This window comes from Alligator mississippiensis, chromosome 16 (genome assembly GCF_030867095.1).
Source record: "Alligator mississippiensis isolate rAllMis1 chromosome 16, rAllMis1, whole genome shotgun sequence".
In the NCBI taxonomy this organism is placed as follows: domain Eukaryota; kingdom Metazoa; phylum Chordata; order Crocodylia; family Alligatoridae; genus Alligator; species Alligator mississippiensis.
In genome coordinates, this window is record NC_081839.1 from 18,914,080 (window position 1) to 18,932,446 (window position 18,367).

Consider the following 18,367-nt stretch of genomic DNA (forward strand, 5'->3'; position numbering starts at 1 on the left):
TTGTGGTATCCCATTAACTAGGATGCAGGAATTCTTTTGCACACAATATAACCACAACATTGTAGCTATTCCAGCCAAGAAAGCCAGACTCAGATCTCACTCTGACCTAGGGTGGTCATCATAGAGGACAGTCTGGTTGTCCTCTGTCCTCTATTGATACAAAATCCACATTTATGTCCTCTATTTTTGTCTGTCGTCAAGAGAAAAATAGAGGACATAAAGGTATCAGGTTTTGTATCAATAGAGGACAGAGTATTGGAAAACCGGAATGTTCTCTTTGATGGCCAACCATCACAGGGTTGGTACTAGGGCTGTGTGAAACAGCACCGTTTTGTTTCGACTTCCGTTTCACCATTTCAATGGGACAGTGTTTTCTTTTGAGACTTCATTTCATTTCGAAGCACTGTTCCATTTCATTTCATTGAAACTGTTTCATTGTTTTGACGCTGTTTTGACATTTTGCCCATAGATTATAATGGGGGATAACAAAACTGCCTATAACTTTGTCATTTCTTGCCTCATTTCAATGAAAGCAGCAGGAATGATACTCCCTGCTCAGGCCACAAAGCCTGTCACGTTTCAAGAAGGTAGGTGCAGGGGTTTCTGGGAAACTGTACCTCAAAGTTGTGAAAGCAAAACTGATGTCATTTGCAAGTGTGAAGGCATAGGGGCATGAAAACAGCAGACATGGTAGCCCCTGCTACGGGCACAAAGCCTACCAAGTTTAAAGAAGATAGGTGCAAGGGTTTCTGACAAACCACTTTCCACAGATGAGCCTAAGAACTGCACTTCATCAACCTCCTAGGTACAGAAACTCATGGACTCAATATAGACATTGGAATTCTGAAACGCTACAACCTGCCAGACATCTGACTCCCCAGGTACCTCTGTACTTTTACCTGCTACACCCCCATTCCCCCCCACCCCCCAAGCCTGTCCCTCACTCCCTGATCCCTCCATTTCCATTTTCACTAACTGACTTTCTTGCCTGCATTGCATGCCAGCCTCTGGCTTCTTTAGTATTCCTTCCATCCAGGAAAAGCGCGCGCGCGCACACATACACACCCACACACACACACACACCCACACACCCACCCAACTGAAAGTGCTTCCTCAGCCTGACAAGGGTTTTTCAACATGAAAGCTGGCATCCCAGGCAGTTAAGCTGAGCTCACTTGGAGCCCCACAGCTCCACTGCAACCAGCAAGCCTTAGGCCTGTCAGGGATGTGATGGGTCTTAGCTTTCCCTAGCCAGGACTGTATGCATGCATGTGCTGGCTGGAGGTGATGGTGCCTCCTACCCACCTTTCACCAGGGAGATCCTCAGTCCTGGCATTTCCTGGGGCTGCTGTGCCACTGGCATTCCCACCAAGCCTCTCGACCCTGGAAGAATGCAGTTTTAGTGGTCATGCCCAGGACTTGGGGCCTCTTCCTTCCCCATAGCCCCAGCTCATACCTCCAAGTTCATCCTGGCAGAAAAGCTCAGCAGGGATGTGTTCTTCCCCTGCTGGCTGCTGATGCAGTGACTGCTGACTCCAGGTCTGACAGCGGGGCATTAAATGGTTTTTAAAAAATGAAAAATAGGAAATAGGTGTGTATGGAGTGAGGAGGGTGGCATTCACTCCATCTGCATCTGGAGCTTGGGGAACCCCAGTAGCAGGAGGTTCGCCTTGAGGAACACTAGCTCGTCTACCAAGCCAGAATCCAAGGAGTTGTGGTGGGGTGTCACTACATCACAAGCAATGCTGAACACACTCTCGCTTGAAACACTGGTCGGTGGACAGGACATTTGTTTCTGGGAAACCATGACAGATCCAGTGACATCTGGCTGTGGCTTGCCCAGTAGGCCAAGGAGTTGCACAGCAGTAGCTCCACATCCTCGGTGAGATAGGCAGACACCAAGGCCTAAGCACTACCTTCCTTATGGTGGGGTCTGTTGCCTCTGAACCCCACCATAGAAGCCATGCCCTTAGCCCACATTGGCAGTGCCTGTGGTGGAGGAGGAGACTGGTCAGTAGATGGTGTACTGCCATGGGAGACTGGCTAGTGGATTCCCATTTTCCGCATCCCCCCCACCTCCACCGTTCTGCCTCCCTGACTCTTTTCATCGGCACCTCTGTCCACTGATTCAGACTTCGATGCTGCATATGCTCCCCTTTACCCTCAGGTTACACATGGTAGCCATCACATGGACTGTATTGGACTGCAAGGGATCAAGCCAGTTCCTGATGCCCTCCTTCAGCCACCTCACCAGTGCCTGCATATCTGGTGACAGAGGCTTGCCCCAGCCAGGAACATTGATCCCCTGAAACTTCTCCATTTGGTTCTGAAGTTCCCTCACTACAGGGATCAACTGGCTGAGGAGAACTTCGCCAGCGCTAAGGGTCTTGGTGGCCTCGAGGAAGGGCTTGAGGACCACTAAGATCTGGGAGATGGTACCCCCCCTCAGCTCTGTTCAGGGGGCCACTGATCCTAATATCCCCAATCTGTTCTGTTGCTCCACCAGGCTTTTGAGCATCAGATATGTGGCGTTCCACCAAGTCTCCACATCCTGCATGATTTTGTGCTGTGAGATGTTCAGCTCTGTCTGTTTGTCCCACAGCATCTTGCCCCCCTTGATGCTCCAGTGCAAGTAGCCTGCCACCTTCCTGCACTTGGAAATGAGCTTGCCGGTGGTTCTGGTACCATCAGCAGCAGCCCTGTACCCATCTAAGGCATCCCTGACTAAGAGGTGCAGCTTGTGAGCCAGAGAGTGGATGCCAACAAAGTTGGCATCATGGACCACCTTCACCATATTGGCTCCATTGCAAGTGACCATGAACCCACAGGTGAGCTCACCCTGCCCAAAAAGCTGCCCCTGCACCAAGCGGTACATGGCCCCTGTTAGGGTGACACTATGTGGATTTTTGGGGAGCATTGAATCTGCAGCTGGAACAAGGCTTTAACCTGTGGCGTAGCAAAAGCACAAGGTGATCAAAAGAAAAAGCTGACCACAAGGCAGAATGATATCTAAGCCAGCCATTTGCTTATGCTAAGTAACCATCTTAACTGTGTCAACCATTTTCTGAGGAAAAAGCAGCAAGTGAAACTGTGTGCATTTGCATGCTGTGAATGAAGTAAAGTTTTAGGAATGTGGAAGATGGTACAACATGGGACAGAAAAACAGACTGAAATTTGAAAAACAACACATCATTCATAACAGAATCTGAAATGAACATATGCAAAAAGGTAAATGGTGATTGGTGAAGAAGCCTCCAGAAGCTTCCAGGTTTTGGTCAAAGTCTGCCCATTGACTGAAGAGCAGGAGTCAAGGTTTTAGATATGCACTCATAGCAAGAAGGCATGTAAATGAACGAAATGCATAGGTAATTCCATGCTAATGAAGCAGACAGTAAACAGAGGTGGAGCTTGAGATGGGAGGGCAAATGGGTGGAACAGAAAGAGGGACGGAGGTGGAGTGAAAAAAACTATTCTTCAAGACGGCTCCCTGGTTTGTTGTTTTTTTTGGGAGCTAGTCCGAAGCGGTCTCCATTCTGAATAAAGCTGTTGTGACCAATGTGTGCTGGTGTTTGCTCCCTGCCTGCTCTGGCTAATGAGTAACAGGATACATGGGCAATTGGATTGTCATCTCTCTAGTCATTGGGCGCCACATGGAGTTGGGGTCTAACAGCCCCCATGATCTCTGTTGTTATGTGGGACTCGTCCATCACCTCGACTTGAAGGAGAGCCCACTGACAGCCTGACTGGTCACACCAGTGCTCTGTAAGGGAGACGTAGGTGTGATCTCCACCTCGGCTGCTCCAGATGTCCGAAGTGAAGTGTAAGGGTACCTGTGGACCTGCCTTGAGTAGATCCTCCCTCAAGTACCCACAGCATGCCTCATACAGGGAGGGCACTGCCATCCTGCTAAAGGTGGTGCATGCTGGCACTTGGTATGATAGGGCCATGAGCGCCATGAGCTGCCTGGACCCTGACCACTCAATGAAGGATAAGTGCTGGTCATTCACAGCAAGCATCTCCCCAGTGGTCTGGGTGATCTCACTCACCTTTGCAATGTGCCCCGCTTTCTGTCTGCCTTTCTCCCACTGTTCCAGGGTGGCCTGCCTATGCTTCAGGGGAACGGGAGCTTTGGAGTGAGAGGGGGACTTCTTTTTGGGCACGCTCCCACTGGTGACAGGCTGAGGAGGAGCAAGGGCAAGGGGTGGTGCCTGCAGAGATGCATCAGCATCCCTGTGGTGCTCATGTATTTTGTGCCCTTGCTGTGGCTGATTTTGGCTCAGCAATGCAGACAGATAGCATATGTGGAATCTTTTGCCAGGTCAGAATGATCCCAGACCACACTACCCACTCACTTTTGGGATGTAGATGCATGTGTGGATACTGCTTTTTCCCCCTCCTAAGCAGGAAGAGGCACAGCAACAGGAGTGGACTCAGCTGAGCTACTTGCCTCTGCACCCTCTACCTCAACTTTCTCCAAAGTGCCTTCTGGGGAAGGAGACCTGGCTCTAGGGGAAACTTGAGAGGTGTAAGGCACAAACTCAGATAATTGCTCCTCCTTCCCCTGAATTTCCTTTGCTATGGTACTCAGATCCAGCTCTTTCTCTGGCACTGGCAGGCTCAGCATGGGAAATGAAATGGGGGGGGGGGCGAAGACTGTCATGTTGGTGTTGCTACTTATTGCCATGGTGGTGGCGGCAGGGGGTTTATGGCTGGTACTTTTGGTGAGGATGCAGACTCACGCAGTGGCACTGGCACTTCTCCCCTCTCCTTGCTGCCTGTAGAACTAGTGGAAGCCTCATGCCTGCTTGTTCTAGCAAAGAGGCTGCATCTCAGTTATTTTTTTTCGGGGGTGGGGGGAGGGGACTTACAGCTTTCCCTTTACTCCCTCTTCCATCCCTCCCTGAAGGCTTGCCAGCTGCCTTTCCAACACGATCCATGATGTGTTTTATAGTGTCTTTGCCTTGGTGTGCTGAAAAATCTGTGTGTTCATCTGTAATGGAATCTGATTTATGTAATATAGTAGAAAGTTGCTTATGTATGTGTATTTGTGTAATGTAGGTATGTATTAATGCCTCTATGTAATAAATAAAATATATTAATGTATGTATGTAAAATATATATATGTAAGATATATAAATGTTCTTGTGTAAAGTCTCTATTATAATATGCAATATATGCTGTGCTTCCTTGCACAGTAAATGGAATGCACACTGTGAGAGAAAGCACAGATTTCTTTTCTGGGGGAAAAGAATCAAAATAGACTAACAAAAACAAAAAGAATTTTTGGGGAGGAATACATTGAAAGGAATCAATGAATATAATAATAAAATAAAAGGGTATAGAAAGCAAAATGTTGCGATGAATCCCACTTGCTAGGATAGCAAGCAGGAAACGAATGATGCCCTTTGTTGTCTGAGGTTGCTGAGTTGCTGGAAGACACAGCTCAATAACTGACCCCAAGGCAGAAAGCAGCTCAGTTCAAACAATGCTGCTTTTATGCTGTTTACCCATCCCTCCCCCAGAGCACTGGGATTGGAAGGGACCTCAGGGAAGGATCAGTCACTGGCCAGTTACACAGTCAATATCAGAGCAGTCCTTCCCCCATCTTCTCCCTCTCTCTCCTTACTTTCTGTTTCCCTGCAACCATGCCCACATTCAGCTTCAAAACTCAAAACATTTCAAAACCTCTGAAACATTTTGACTGCCCTCATTTTGTTTTAAGACTATTTCAAAGCCTTTCACTTCATTTTGATTTTGCTGTTTCAAGCTCAAAACAAGTCAAGACAATGTCAAAACAAAACAGCTGGCAAAACTTCACACAGCCCTACTTGGTACTGTATCGGGTCAGAGTCTGACTTGATACAGTACCAACTCTGTGATAAGGACAGTCCCTCTGGTCATCACCTACAGCCCCAACTTGAATACCTGACACATTTTAATGCTCTCCAGGCATCTCCTGAAAAATGACAACCATCTCAATGTAGCACTGGAGGACAGGCCTAGCCTCCCAAGCAGCTTCCCAGTCTCAAAATGATGTGCCTCCCACACACTACCTAAATCCTACATTCAAAGCACAAGACTTTACATTGGACCCAGATGTCAGCTGTGCCTATTTTTCACTGTACAAAAAACCCCACAGATTATAACATCTAGGCTTAATTCACCTGCTCCTCTACCAACATCATATACATTTTTACAGTGCCCTTTTGCTCTCTGTGTTGGACAGACAGGGAAATACCTATGTGAAAGAATGAATGGTCACTAATCTGACATGATTTCCAGAAAGACATAAAAGCCTGTGGCAAAACATTTTAATCTCCCTGGATATTCAATCACTGACCTGTAGAGTAGCAGTTCTTAAACAACAAAACTCTAAAAAAAATTACTGGAATGCAAAATTGTGAAGAGACCCAAGAAATCATCCACAGACTGCATATGTTAAGTATGGTCTAACCAGAGATAATAGATCCTTATCTCATTATCAGGACTGGCTTTTATAGCTCCTCTTCCCCAAAGTGATTTATTTAATCACCAGGGATCCTGGTTCTCTGGTAAAAACAAATAAACAAAAAAACAAACAAACAAAAAAACTATTCTTTTATTTAAAAAAGTAACCCAAAATCTACATTTTTATGTAATTATAATGAAACACCATTGTTATATGTTTAATTTTAAATCAGGGAAAAGTGTGAATTTTGGGTTATTTTTTAATAATCTAAAAATAAAATCCCCAATTTTTAATCAGAGAAAGCCAGGATCCCAGTTCACTGCTTTTACTTCAATCAGCAGTGCCCTTCTGTCCTTTCATCTCTTTTATATTTAAATTAATGCTTTCTATTTAGAACCCCTGATCCCTGCAGATCCACTTATATCATCTAACAAGTAAGCTCTTGCTTCAGAAAGTTTATGCCTTTTTGAATTAGTCTAAGATGACATTCTGCCTTGCCTTCTACCTGATTTCAGACTAATGTAATTAACTACCTCTCTGATCAACAGGGATCTGGGTTTTCCGTTTCCAGCAGAAAAATGGAGAAAACCACAGATTTCCTGTTTTTAGCAGAGGAAGCGTGGGTTCTCTCTTTTAAACGTGATTCCTGTCTGCATGTGTCCTGGGTTGCAGAGCATCATAGCTCACCCCTATCTGTCCTTTAAAATGCACTGAGAGTAATTAATAGGAATCTAGACAAACATGTTCAGATAAAAAGTGTATGCAAAGTCTATTATGTCTTAACAAACCTTCAAAATTCTGGATAATAGGCCTTCTTCTAATAAGTTTTGTGGGGGGGAGGTTAATCTATTCTCTTAAACATGGAAAATCTATAAGAAAAATATATTTAGAGAATGCTTAGATTGCACAGTCAGAAATCAGGAATTGCAAACAGTACAAGTGGACCTGCAAAGTAGGCTTAGATTAGATGTCAGGAAAAAAAAAAAAAATCTTCTTAACTTCTAAATCAGTGAAGCAGCAGAATATATTGCCTAGAGAAGTAGTGGAATCTCCATCATTGGAGGTGTTCAAGAAGAGATTGAACAAGCACTGGTCAAGGGATAACCTTGAAGCAGATATGCCTATGTTCTACCATGGATATTTCCCATGTTTCTGGGCTTTTTTCGCTGCCACAAGGGGCCAGGAAGGAATTTGTTTCCACTCCTGTTGCTATATGTTGTCAGGAGTCAGGGGGAGGAGAAGGGAGGTTTTGCCTTTCTCAGAAATATTAGGTGCTAGCTGCAGCCAAAGCTGGAGATTTTGACTGGGGTGTGGCAATGTACCTTTTGGGACTGAAACCCATAGCTTCCTGGCTAGAAGATATTGTCCCCTGGTTCAGGGTCAGACCAATTGCCATAATTGGGGTCAAGAAGTAATTTTATCCCATGGTCAGATTGGTATGGACTGTGGAGGTTTTTGCCTTTTCCTGTAGCGAAGCAGGAAGCCCTCTTCCTTGGACGTTTCAAGTGATTTTAACAACAATTTCAGAAGCAGGATATTTGCCACTGCTTTACCTGTAACAGATTTGGGTGTTATGTCTTGTGGTTATTTCATAGTTGACTGTGTAGTTTTCCTAATAGGTTAGACAATGAATTGCTATAGGATGGTTTGGATAGGGGTGATCCTGCCTCAGGTAGGGGGTTGGACTGAATGATCTAAGGAGGTCCCTTCCAGCCCTGCTGCTCTATGACTTCTTTGATTTCTATATGTGACAGGATACTGTCTTAAATTACATGCTCTTGTACAAATTCTCAAGTAATGCAATATGATATATATTAATCCTGTGCAAAGTGGCTAGTATTCACTTTGGATTTGGCCGATTCAGGGGACGGCGATTTGATTCAGTGATTCAAATCCTGTTCCAAATAGATTCTGCTGCTGAATCTCTGAATCACACAGGGCCATCCCCCACCTTCTCTCCCAGACTTGGCAATGGCTGTCCCACCCACCCCAGCTTCCAGCACTTTGAAAAAGAAAAAGCCCTGACTCACTGACTGCTGCCAAGTGCAGGGGCAATCCCTGCTGTCCCCCCACTGCCATGAGCTGCATGGGGGGGTTTGCATTAGCACCCCTTGCCCATCCCTGCTGTCCCATCCCCTGCCCCCCCCAATGGCTGCTCTGCCTGCCCAGCTCCAGCCCTTTAAGGAAAAAAAGACAAAAACAAAAGCCAAACTGTGGACTCACCAGATCCTGCCCAGCATGGGGTGATCCCTGCTGCCCCTCCCACTGCCTCGCGCTGCATGGGGAGCTCTTCCACAAGCCCCCTGAAGCCCCTAGGCTGCCTCAGGAGCTGGTGAGCCTGGGGGGGCTTCATTTTTATTTATTTATTTTTTTACTTAAAGGGCTGGAGCTGGGGCAGCTGACACAGCCATGGAGAGCCTGGGTGCGCGGGGCAGGTGGGGGGCTCCTGGTAGAGCCCCCCATGCAGCACAGGGCAGTGGGTGGGGATTGCTCCCCCCCCACCCAGCAGCACCCAGTGAGTAGGGGCTTTTTTTTAAAGCACTGGGAGCTGAGGCGGATGGGACAGCTATGGGGGGGGAAGGGGGCTGGGAGAACAAGCAGGGGATGGGGCCTGGCAGGGGCCCCCACATGGTCCCCTTCCCCCTGCTCCAGCCCCCCACTCCCCTGCCCCTTACTTACCAGCTCTGACTCCAGGTACAGCTCCCTGATGCAGCAGGTAGGGACTGCCTGAATCATTGAAGCTCTCCGAATCTTTTCCGAATTGATTTGGAGAGCTTTGAATCGATTCAGACCTTTTTACTGGTCCCCTGATTCAATTCAAATTCAGAGATTCGGCCACTGAATCAGGCCAAATCTCCTCTGAATCAAATCAGCACCCTAAGCTTCACACATCCCTAATATATATTTCAGAAGTTATACACAAATATATGGGCAACATCTTTTAGTATTCTGTAATTCTATCTATATACAAGATAAATAGGGAATGTTTACCTCAGAGGTGGACAAAATATGGCCTGTGGGCTGGATCCATCCTGCCAGGTAACGATCCAGCCCAAGGCTGCCCCTGCAGCACTCCGCATGGGGCCAAGCCCCACCCTTCTACTCCTGGGCAGGCTGCACTGAACTACCACCAGTGCCCACAGCCTGACCCTGGTCAGTGTGTGAATCTTCTGGCAGGCTGTTCTCAGTGCAGCTGCAGCCAGGTACTGCTTTGCACCCCCTGTCCCCAGTGGAAGTTCCTACTCCTTATCTTGCTGCAGTCATGAGCTGAAGCTGGAGCCACACATGGGCACTGGGAGCAGTGCAGCACAGCAGCAGAAGTAGGAGGAGGAGCTGCTGCTGCTGGAGACAAGGGCACAGAGCAGCCCTTGGCTGGCTGCAGCTGCACTGGGAACATCCCACGAGAACCTACTTCTTTCCCTGCCACACTGTGCTGCACCACACTATTCCAGGCAGGTGGCTGAGCAGCTTCAGCTGGGAAGCTCCTGCCTCAGCATGCAGGGCTCCTGTTTTAGCTCCTGGCTGCCTTCACTCGAGCTGGAGCCCTGCATGCTGGGGTGGAAACTGCCTGCCCACTGGTGTGGTGCAGCATGGCAAGGGCAAGATCAGGAACACAAGCCACCACTGGAGGTGCGGGGAACAGAGCAGTACCTGGCTGGGCTGCAGGCACTGGTAGAGCATGACTCAATCTCTTGTGGAGTGCCATGAGGGCAGTGCAGACTGCACCACCAAGGCAAGCTCTGATGCATGCACCCCCTGCCTTCCCCTCACCCACAGCAGGCTCCTGGGCTCCAGGCCAGACCTGTCACCACCCCACCACCCAGCCCTGTGATCCCCACCTCACTCACCCCTCCCACTCCTGCACACTGCTCCCTGCCTGCCCACAGGCCCATAGAGAGTTTTGGTGAGAGGTTTTGGGGGATGCAGGTGCTGACCCAGCCAGTGATAACTAATCAAAGCACCCTATGTGGCCATAGAGCCCAAAGAATTTCCCACCCCTAGTTTACACCATCAAGAGGTGACATTAAGGAGCATCTTGGTGAAACATAGTATATCCATTCCACTCTTGCTACAATCAAGGATGTAATATACTTACCCACAGTGCACCATAAATACTTAGACACACTTGCTGGCACATGCCCAGAGCCATGCTAAGGGTGTCTATATTACATTCACGCAGGGTTAGTGCATGTGGAGCAGACATGCTGTGCTTCATTGCCACACTCCCTGTTGTGGTCTTTTGACTGTGGAGATATGTCTTTAGAGTCCATTAAAATGATCTCTGTTTTATGAAAAATATGCATTTAATTCATTGACAGAACCAGCTACTAAATAAATATAACCTGCATGATATAGAAAGCCTCATAGAGGGTGTTTCTAGCTAAGTTAACTTTGCAATTCAATGTCTTATCCTCAAGCCTGCAGTTAAGCAAGACTATGCACTGTAAGTGCAATGTGAAAATTATTAACATAAATCCTGCAGAGGAAAAAGGAAGTTACATCAAATTCAGAAGTCCATAGAGAAACACAATATGATAATGGAATTAGTGTAAACTTGAAAAGCATCATTCAAGATGCTACATATTGGCAGGAAAAAAAAAAAAAAAAAAAAGAGAAAAAATAGAACAACTCCATATTGTATTCATTGTGAAATATGAGTGAAACTGAGTTAAGCAATCCTAACTGGCGATTCATGACTTCGGGGGGGGGGGGGGGGGGGGTTCAGAGTGTAACTATGTTTTCCTTACATATATTTTGTATAGAGTTTTTAAAAACTGTAACTAGATCCAGGCAACTTTCCTCAGTAGCTCATTCTTAGTGTATTTCACACTTGTCCCTCTTACTCACTGGAAAATAAAATGACAAAATCTGAGAACTGAAAACACATAGCTAATACATCCTGTCTCTGTCATTGGCATGCTTGTCTTCTTTCTTCTGCTTCAGTATGTTCTACGCTCACCTTGTAAAACTGATTCCAAAATTTAGATTCAGGTCTTGGTGTCATTTCTAGACTATTTCTACAGAGTCCAGTACAAAGACAGTTGAGGTCTCTAGGGTCTACTGTGATGCAAGAAATAGAAAATAGCCATCCTAGCTCCTCTGCTTTCACTGAATCTTCCACTCATACAATGAAAGAATTAGAAACCTCTCTTTCAGTTGTTTAGAGGGAAACAATGAGCAGAATTCCATTACCCTTTTTGCATCTAACTGGCAGTTCTCCATCGGTACAAATGGCCTTTCTGGGACTTAAACGCACAGTTTTCAATTCTGTTAGCCTCTATTACCTGGGCAATGTGGATGTATAAGCTTATTCCCATATACTAAGCATGAGCTATAGGTTACACACTGGCCAGGGTACTATGTGGCTAGAAATGCATACCCAGTGTTCATGCATAAATCACAAAATTATAGTCAAATAAAACCCCATGATTAGCAGGTGTCAGGTGGAGGGGGAGTGCCTTCCCACAGTTTAGACCTAGTAGCTGAATGGTTAGCATGTTCACCAGCGAAGTGGAAGACCCCCAGTTTCAGGGCTTCCCTCACCCAGTGGCAGTTTGAATTAGTCTCTTTCAACTTCTCAGCACCGTGCTCTAACCACCAGGCTGCAAGTTATAAACTAAGCCAGGGTGGGCAAAACACAGCCCACAGCCAGATCTGACCCACCTGACCATTTTATCTGGCCTGTGGGGCCCCTATAAAATTTAAACAATTATTACATGCCAGTGGGTCGCTGTCTGAAAGCCGACAAGGTACTGGCAGGCACAAGATGCCTGGCAACCAGAAGCTTCTGGCTAACAGAGGCTTCATCCCTGGCAACCCTGTGGCTGTTCCCTAGCCCACCCTCATCTCGGAATTGAAATTCAGGTAAGAATGGGAGGTGGGGGATGCTAGTGATTGCCCCGCTCCATGGAGCTTGAGGAACTCTGGCTCTGCCTCCATGTGTCTCTCCTGGTCAGGGTGCCAAGGGCACCACATGGAGGCACAGAGCCATCCCAGCCTGATGGCACATGATTTCCTCTCACACAAACCCACCCCAACCACATATCCCACACTGCTTCACACCCACCCCCACCCTTCCCCATGCACCCCACCCACCATACCCACACTGCACACAAACACCCCACACCCACTCCCCAACCACACAGCTCCCCCATACACCCTTTATTCTCCCACACAAATATACAAGAGTAAGAGTGTATTTTGAGCTATTATGCAATTGTCTCTAGATACACTACACCCAACACACATAAATCAGGACAAAAATAGTTTAAAAATAAAATTAAAATAAGTTAGAGTAGATGTTTGATTGTTTTAGTATCTGATTAGTGGGGGTTTTTTTCCAGTGTCAAGATGGCAACCACCCCCCTCCCAAAAAGGAATACTTCAAGGGCAAGGTGGAGGGACTTCCAGTGGCAGAGGTCAGGGGTTCATAGATTTCATTGACATTTGGGCTGGAAGGGACCCCAGAGGATCATTGAGTCCAGCCCCCTGCCCCAGGGGCAGGAAGTCAGCAGGGATCATAGGATCAAAGCAAGATAAGCATCTAAATGTATCTTGAAGGTGTTCAAAGTGGGTGCCTGAACCGCCTCCGGCAGCAGTCTATTCCAAACCTTGGGGTCTCGGACAGTGAAGAAGTTTTTTCTTATGTCCAGCCTGAATCAGTCGTGGTAGAGTTTGTGACCGTTTGATCCTGTCATCCCTTGGGGCACTCTGGTGAACAGACATTCCCCCAGATCCTGATGAGCACCCCTGATAAACTTATAGGTGGCCACCAGATCACCCCTGAGCCTGTGCTTTTCCAGGCTGAAGAGCCCCATGGCTCTCAGCCTGTCATCATAAGGTTTGTTTTCCTGACTTCTGATCATGCACATGGCTCTCCTCTACACCATCTCAAGCTTCTCCACATCCTTTTTGAAATAGGTTAGGTCACAGGGGTGGGCAATTATTTTGGGCAGAGGGCCACTTACTGAGTTTTGACAAACCATTGAGGGCTGCAAGACAGGCAGCCAGAGACAGATAAATATTAATTTTCTAAATTTTTAGGGGTCCTGCAGGCCAGATAGAATGGCCTGGTGGGCCACATCCGGCCCCCGTGCCACATTTTGCCCACTCCTGGCTTAGGAGAATGTCTTGCAGTTCTAAGATGGCAACCGGGGCAGGGTACCTGTCAAGGGGTGGGGATACCCTTGCGCCCCTCAACAGCTCACCAAAACTTGTTAAGCAGTCCCCCAGTCAAAATAATTGCCCACCCCCACATTAAGCACCTTCCAGGTTATGCATTAAGCACCTTCCCCAGCACACCTTTTGAAGTGGAGCCACTGCACCTTTCATTCAATAGTCATTAGATAAAATGGATGGAGAGTGGTGCAGCAGGTTTTGCCTCCTTCAGAGCAAGGGTCCAGGCTACAACCCAGGGTCTGCTCCCTTCCAGAGCAGCATCCATCTCACTGAGATGCACATCCTCATCTCTTCATCCTGACTCAACATTTCTCTGTCTCTCTTGGCTGCACAGGAAACCAGCCTCAATGTCTAAGTACAGACAGTCAAAAATCCCAAGGCTGAATCAATTCAATCTTCACAGGATAGTCTAAGCTGTGTAGACTGAACCACTAAGCAAGAGAACAGACATTCTCTTTTGATTTCAGAAATGCAGCCACATACCTGCCCTGGCTCAGGCCAGAAGCTGGTGGATGCTAGAGCACACTTCTCTGCTTGGTTGGAACAGATAACTTGAGTCAAGTCTTGCCCACCTACCTTGGGTGGGGGGGGGGGCTTTTGGGGAGGTGCAGAGCACTCTGGGATGCTGGGGGACTGAGAGTTAAACTTGAATCTGGGACACAAATTTAATACACTGATTTAAACTAAATCAGTTCAGTCTGATGATACTACATCCATCCAGGTTTATCTTACACCAGTTTTGGTCATGTTGAAAGCGGTTTATGTGCACTGAGCTTCTGATCTCTTACAAATTTAAACTGGTTTCCTATCACGTCTACTGGTTTATGTATAACTTCCGTTTCTAGCCACAAGGAACATTGGGTAATGTTTAACCTGTGATATAGTGAATAGTGCATTGTGCTAAGACTTCTGAGAGCTGCAGATTCAAATATTTTTGAGGGGGTGAAAGAGCTCAGGTTATCCATTTCCTTAACAAGCAAAAAAACCTATTAAGGTCAAAGCATAGACGGGCATTCCCTTTGTGTTGTTTTGGGGCTGGCGGTGGGGATTTATACTACTGTATGTGCCTACATGGCCATGTAACTGTATGTCCAATGTGTAGCCTATTAAGCATTTTCAGTATATATGTGTATTAAAAGGAAGCTTACTAGAAATGGAAGCTTGGACAGATGACTAGGGTGGAATATGAGAATATTGTTCAGGCATGCAGGGATGAAATCAGGAAGGCCAAATCACAACTGGAGTTGCAGCTAGCAAGGGATGTGAAGGGTAACAAGAAAGGTTTCTACAAGTATGTTAGCAACAAGAGGAAGGTCAGAGAGAGTTGCTTACTGAATAGGGGAGGCAACCTAGTGACAGATGATGAAGAAAAGGCTGAAGTGCCCAATGCCTTTTTTACCTTGGCCTTCACAGGCAAGGTTAGCTCCCAGGCTACTGCATGGAGCAACACAGTTTGGAGAGAAGGTAAGCAGCTCTCAGTGGTGAAAGCATGGGTTAGGGACTATTAGGAAAGCTAAACATGTACAAGTGGATGTGGCTGGATACAGTATATCCAAGGGAGCTGGGGGAGTTGGCTTATGCAATTGCAGAGCCACTGGCCATTATCTTTGAAAACTTCTGGTGATTGGGGAAGGTCCCAGACATTTGGGAAAGGGCAAATGTAGTGCCCATCTTTAAGAAAGGGAAGAAGGAGGATCTAGATAACCACAGAACCAGTCAGCCTTAATTCATTCCTTGAAAAAAATCATGGAGCAGATCCTCAAGGAATCCATTTCTAAGCACTTGGAGAAGTGATCAGGAGTAGTCAGAATAGATTAATCAAAAGGAAGTCATGTCTGACCAAACTGATTGCCTTCTATGATGAGTTAACTGGTTCTATGGATGCAGGGAACTTTAACACGGCTTTTGATACTGTCTCCCAGAACATTCTTGCAAACAAGCTGAGGAAGTATGGATTGGATAAATGGACTGTAAGGTGGAGAGAAAGCTGTCTGGATCATTGGGCTCAATGAGTACCAATTAATGGCTTGAGGTCTAGTTGGCAACCAGTATCAAGTGGTGTACCCCAAGGGTAAGTCCTGAGGCTAATTTTGTTCAATATTGTTATTAGTGACCTGGAAGATGGCATAGAGTGCACCCTTAGCAAGTTTGCAGATGACACCAAGCTGGGAAGAGTAGTAGATATTCTGGAGGTTAGGGCTAGGGTGCAGAGTAACCTAGACAAACTGGAGGATTGGGCCAAAAGGAATCTCATGAGGTTCAACAAGAACAAGTGCAAAGTCGTGCATTTAGGACAGAATAACCCCATGCATTGCTACAGACTTGGTACCACCTGGCTAAGAAGCGGTTCTGCAGAAAATGCCCTGGGGGTTGCACTGGACAATAAGATGGATGCAAGTCAACAGTATGTCCTTTGTTGCCAAGAAGGCTAGCAGCATATTGGGCTACATTAGTAGGAGCATTGCCATTAGATTAAGGGAAGTAATTATTTCCCTCTATTCTGTGCTGGTGAGGCCACATCTGGATTGCTGCATCCAGTTTTGCACCCCCCCCCGCCACACACACACACACACACACACACACACACACACACACACACTCTACAGAAAGGATGTGGACAGCATGGAGACAGTCCAGCAAAGGACAATGAAAATAGTTAGGGGGCTTGGACACATGACTTATGAGGAAAGGCTGTGGGAACTGGTATTATTTAGTCTGCAAAAGAAAAGACTGAGGGGGGATTTGGTAGCAGCCTTTAGCTACCTGAAGTGTGACTCCAAAGATAATGGAGCTAGACTGTTCTCAGTGGTGACAGCTGACCAGGGATCATGGTTTTCTCGTATAAAAAAAGAAATTCCCAATTTTTGGACTTAAAAAAAAAGTAACCCCAAATCTACATTTTTCTGCGATTAAAACGAAACACCACTAATATATAGATAGATAGTATATATATCCACCAAAGAAAACCAGGATCCCTGCAGATGACAAGACAAGGAGCAATGGTCTCAAGTTGCAGCAAAAGAGTTTCAGGTTGGATATTAGGAAAAACTCTCACTAGAAGGGTGGTGAAGCACTGGAACAGGTTACCTACAGAGACAGTGGAATCTACATCCCTGGAGGTTTTTAAGGCCTGGCTCAACAAAGCTCTGGCTGGAATGACATAGTTAGGGATCATCCTACTTTAAGCAGGGGGTTGAACTAGATCAGTGTTTTGCAACCCATGGTTCATGACCCAAAATGGGTCACAAAAATATATGAAAGGGTAGTAAACAAACTTTAAAAAGGGATCAACAAACTTTAAAAAGGGATTTTCTTTTAAAGGGAAAAACATGGGAAACCATGGCTTGCCACCTGTCAGAGTTCCAGTCTGCAAGGGGCTGTTTGGGGCTGCTTTGGGCCCCCCATGCCCCATATAACCCACCTGCCCCACACACTGGTAAGCTTGGGCCTAGGGGTGTGGAGCAGCGGGGGCAGGAGTGAGGGGCTCTGGGTTGTGACTTGCCATCATTGTTTACAAATGGGTCCTGGTACAAAAAAAAAAAAAGTTGAAAACCACTGGACTAGATGACCTCCTCTGGTACCTTCCAACTCTATTTTTCTATGATTCTAAATTCACACTATATAGGTAATAGAATTGCAGACTGAATAAGTGCCAAAAACGCAACTTATATGGCTGGTTAAGTGCCATTTATGTGCACAAAGGGTAATGTAATTCAACCCAATCTAACACTTATTCTTTTGTCTTTCACAAGGCTCTCAGAAAAATAAAAGGCATATCATTTGTGTACACCCCTGAAACATGGGAGATGCTGAATTTCAGCCGATTTTGGATTTTAAACTTCATTGCAGAACAACAAGGAAGTTTTTTTTGCCTCCCTGCTTGCCATCTGACACCTCCAGAGAAGGAATGCTACCTGATCAACACATCAAAGAGCTACTCAACACAGCTCACAAAGACAAAGACACTCTCATGGACCCAGAGGCACAGACTTCCATCTTCAGCTCCCTCTGTGCAAAAATTAAGTTTATTTCCTACCCATGGGGACTTTTTACCATCGACACTTTTCCCAGAGCCTGACAAAGGGACTTTGGTCCTGAAAGCTTGCAGAAAAGGACAATTTTCTTGCCATTTTCCAGTTGGTCTAATAAAAGTGTAACAGGAGGGCGTCCTAGGGTCACCGTGCTCTCCCCTAGTTGCCCTCTGTACCGTGCGAAGCTGCTTACAAGCACCCTCAAATTCTCTCCCGCCACGACTTAGATGTAATATATTTTATAGGGAAGCTGCCTTTCGTCCTCCTGGCCACGGTTCTCCTGCTGTCACTAGTCCCATTTCTATAATGGGTGTTCTGGTACACCCCAGCCTTATGGGCTATGCGTGGCTCCAACCATCCTTGTACCACGCCCCAACCTCACAGATGAAACGGACGATCTTCGGTCTCTGGTCTCGTACTATCCCTTGGGCTCTCCACAGCCCTGTCTCTCAATGGTGCCCCACTTGGCGTTCTGGCCCTCCGCAGCCCTGTCTCGTAACTGTGCCTCACTGGGCATTCAGGTTCCACACGACCTTTTCTCGTTTTGCCTTACCGGGCACTCGGTGTCAGTACGCTCCCACTACTGCACTCTTTTTGGCACTCGGGGTCGGCACACTCCCAATACTGCCCTTTCGGACTTATGTCAGTCATTGCCTCCTTCTCTGGGGCCTCTCACAGTGCTGCCCCCGCTCTGGAGCTGGGGTCCCCA

At 46.7% G+C, this 18,367-nt stretch overlaps 1 protein-coding gene and 1 long non-coding RNA gene across 20 annotated transcripts in view; one reads left to right on the plus strand and one right to left on the minus strand.

Moving 5' to 3' along the window:
* The window catches only part of PKNOX2 (PBX/knotted 1 homeobox 2), a 922,547-nt gene that overhangs the window by 332,431 nt on the left and 571,749 nt on the right, over window positions 1-18,367 (minus strand). For 2 of the 19 annotated variants that reach the window (XM_019494072.2, XM_059719786.1), the window contains exon 2: window positions 1,306-1,383. The exons of the other annotated variants lie outside the window; for them this stretch is intronic. The gene's annotated coding sequence lies outside the window, so the exon portion shown is untranslated. The remainder of the gene's footprint in view (window positions 1-1,305; window positions 1,384-18,367) is intronic. 19 annotated transcript variants of the gene reach the window in all.
* On the plus strand, window positions 15,441-17,789 carry LOC132246562 (uncharacterized). Its single transcript, XR_009457936.1, has 2 exons — window positions 15,441-15,698; window positions 17,380-17,789. It is a non-coding gene; the product is annotated as an uncharacterized LOC132246562 (long non-coding RNA).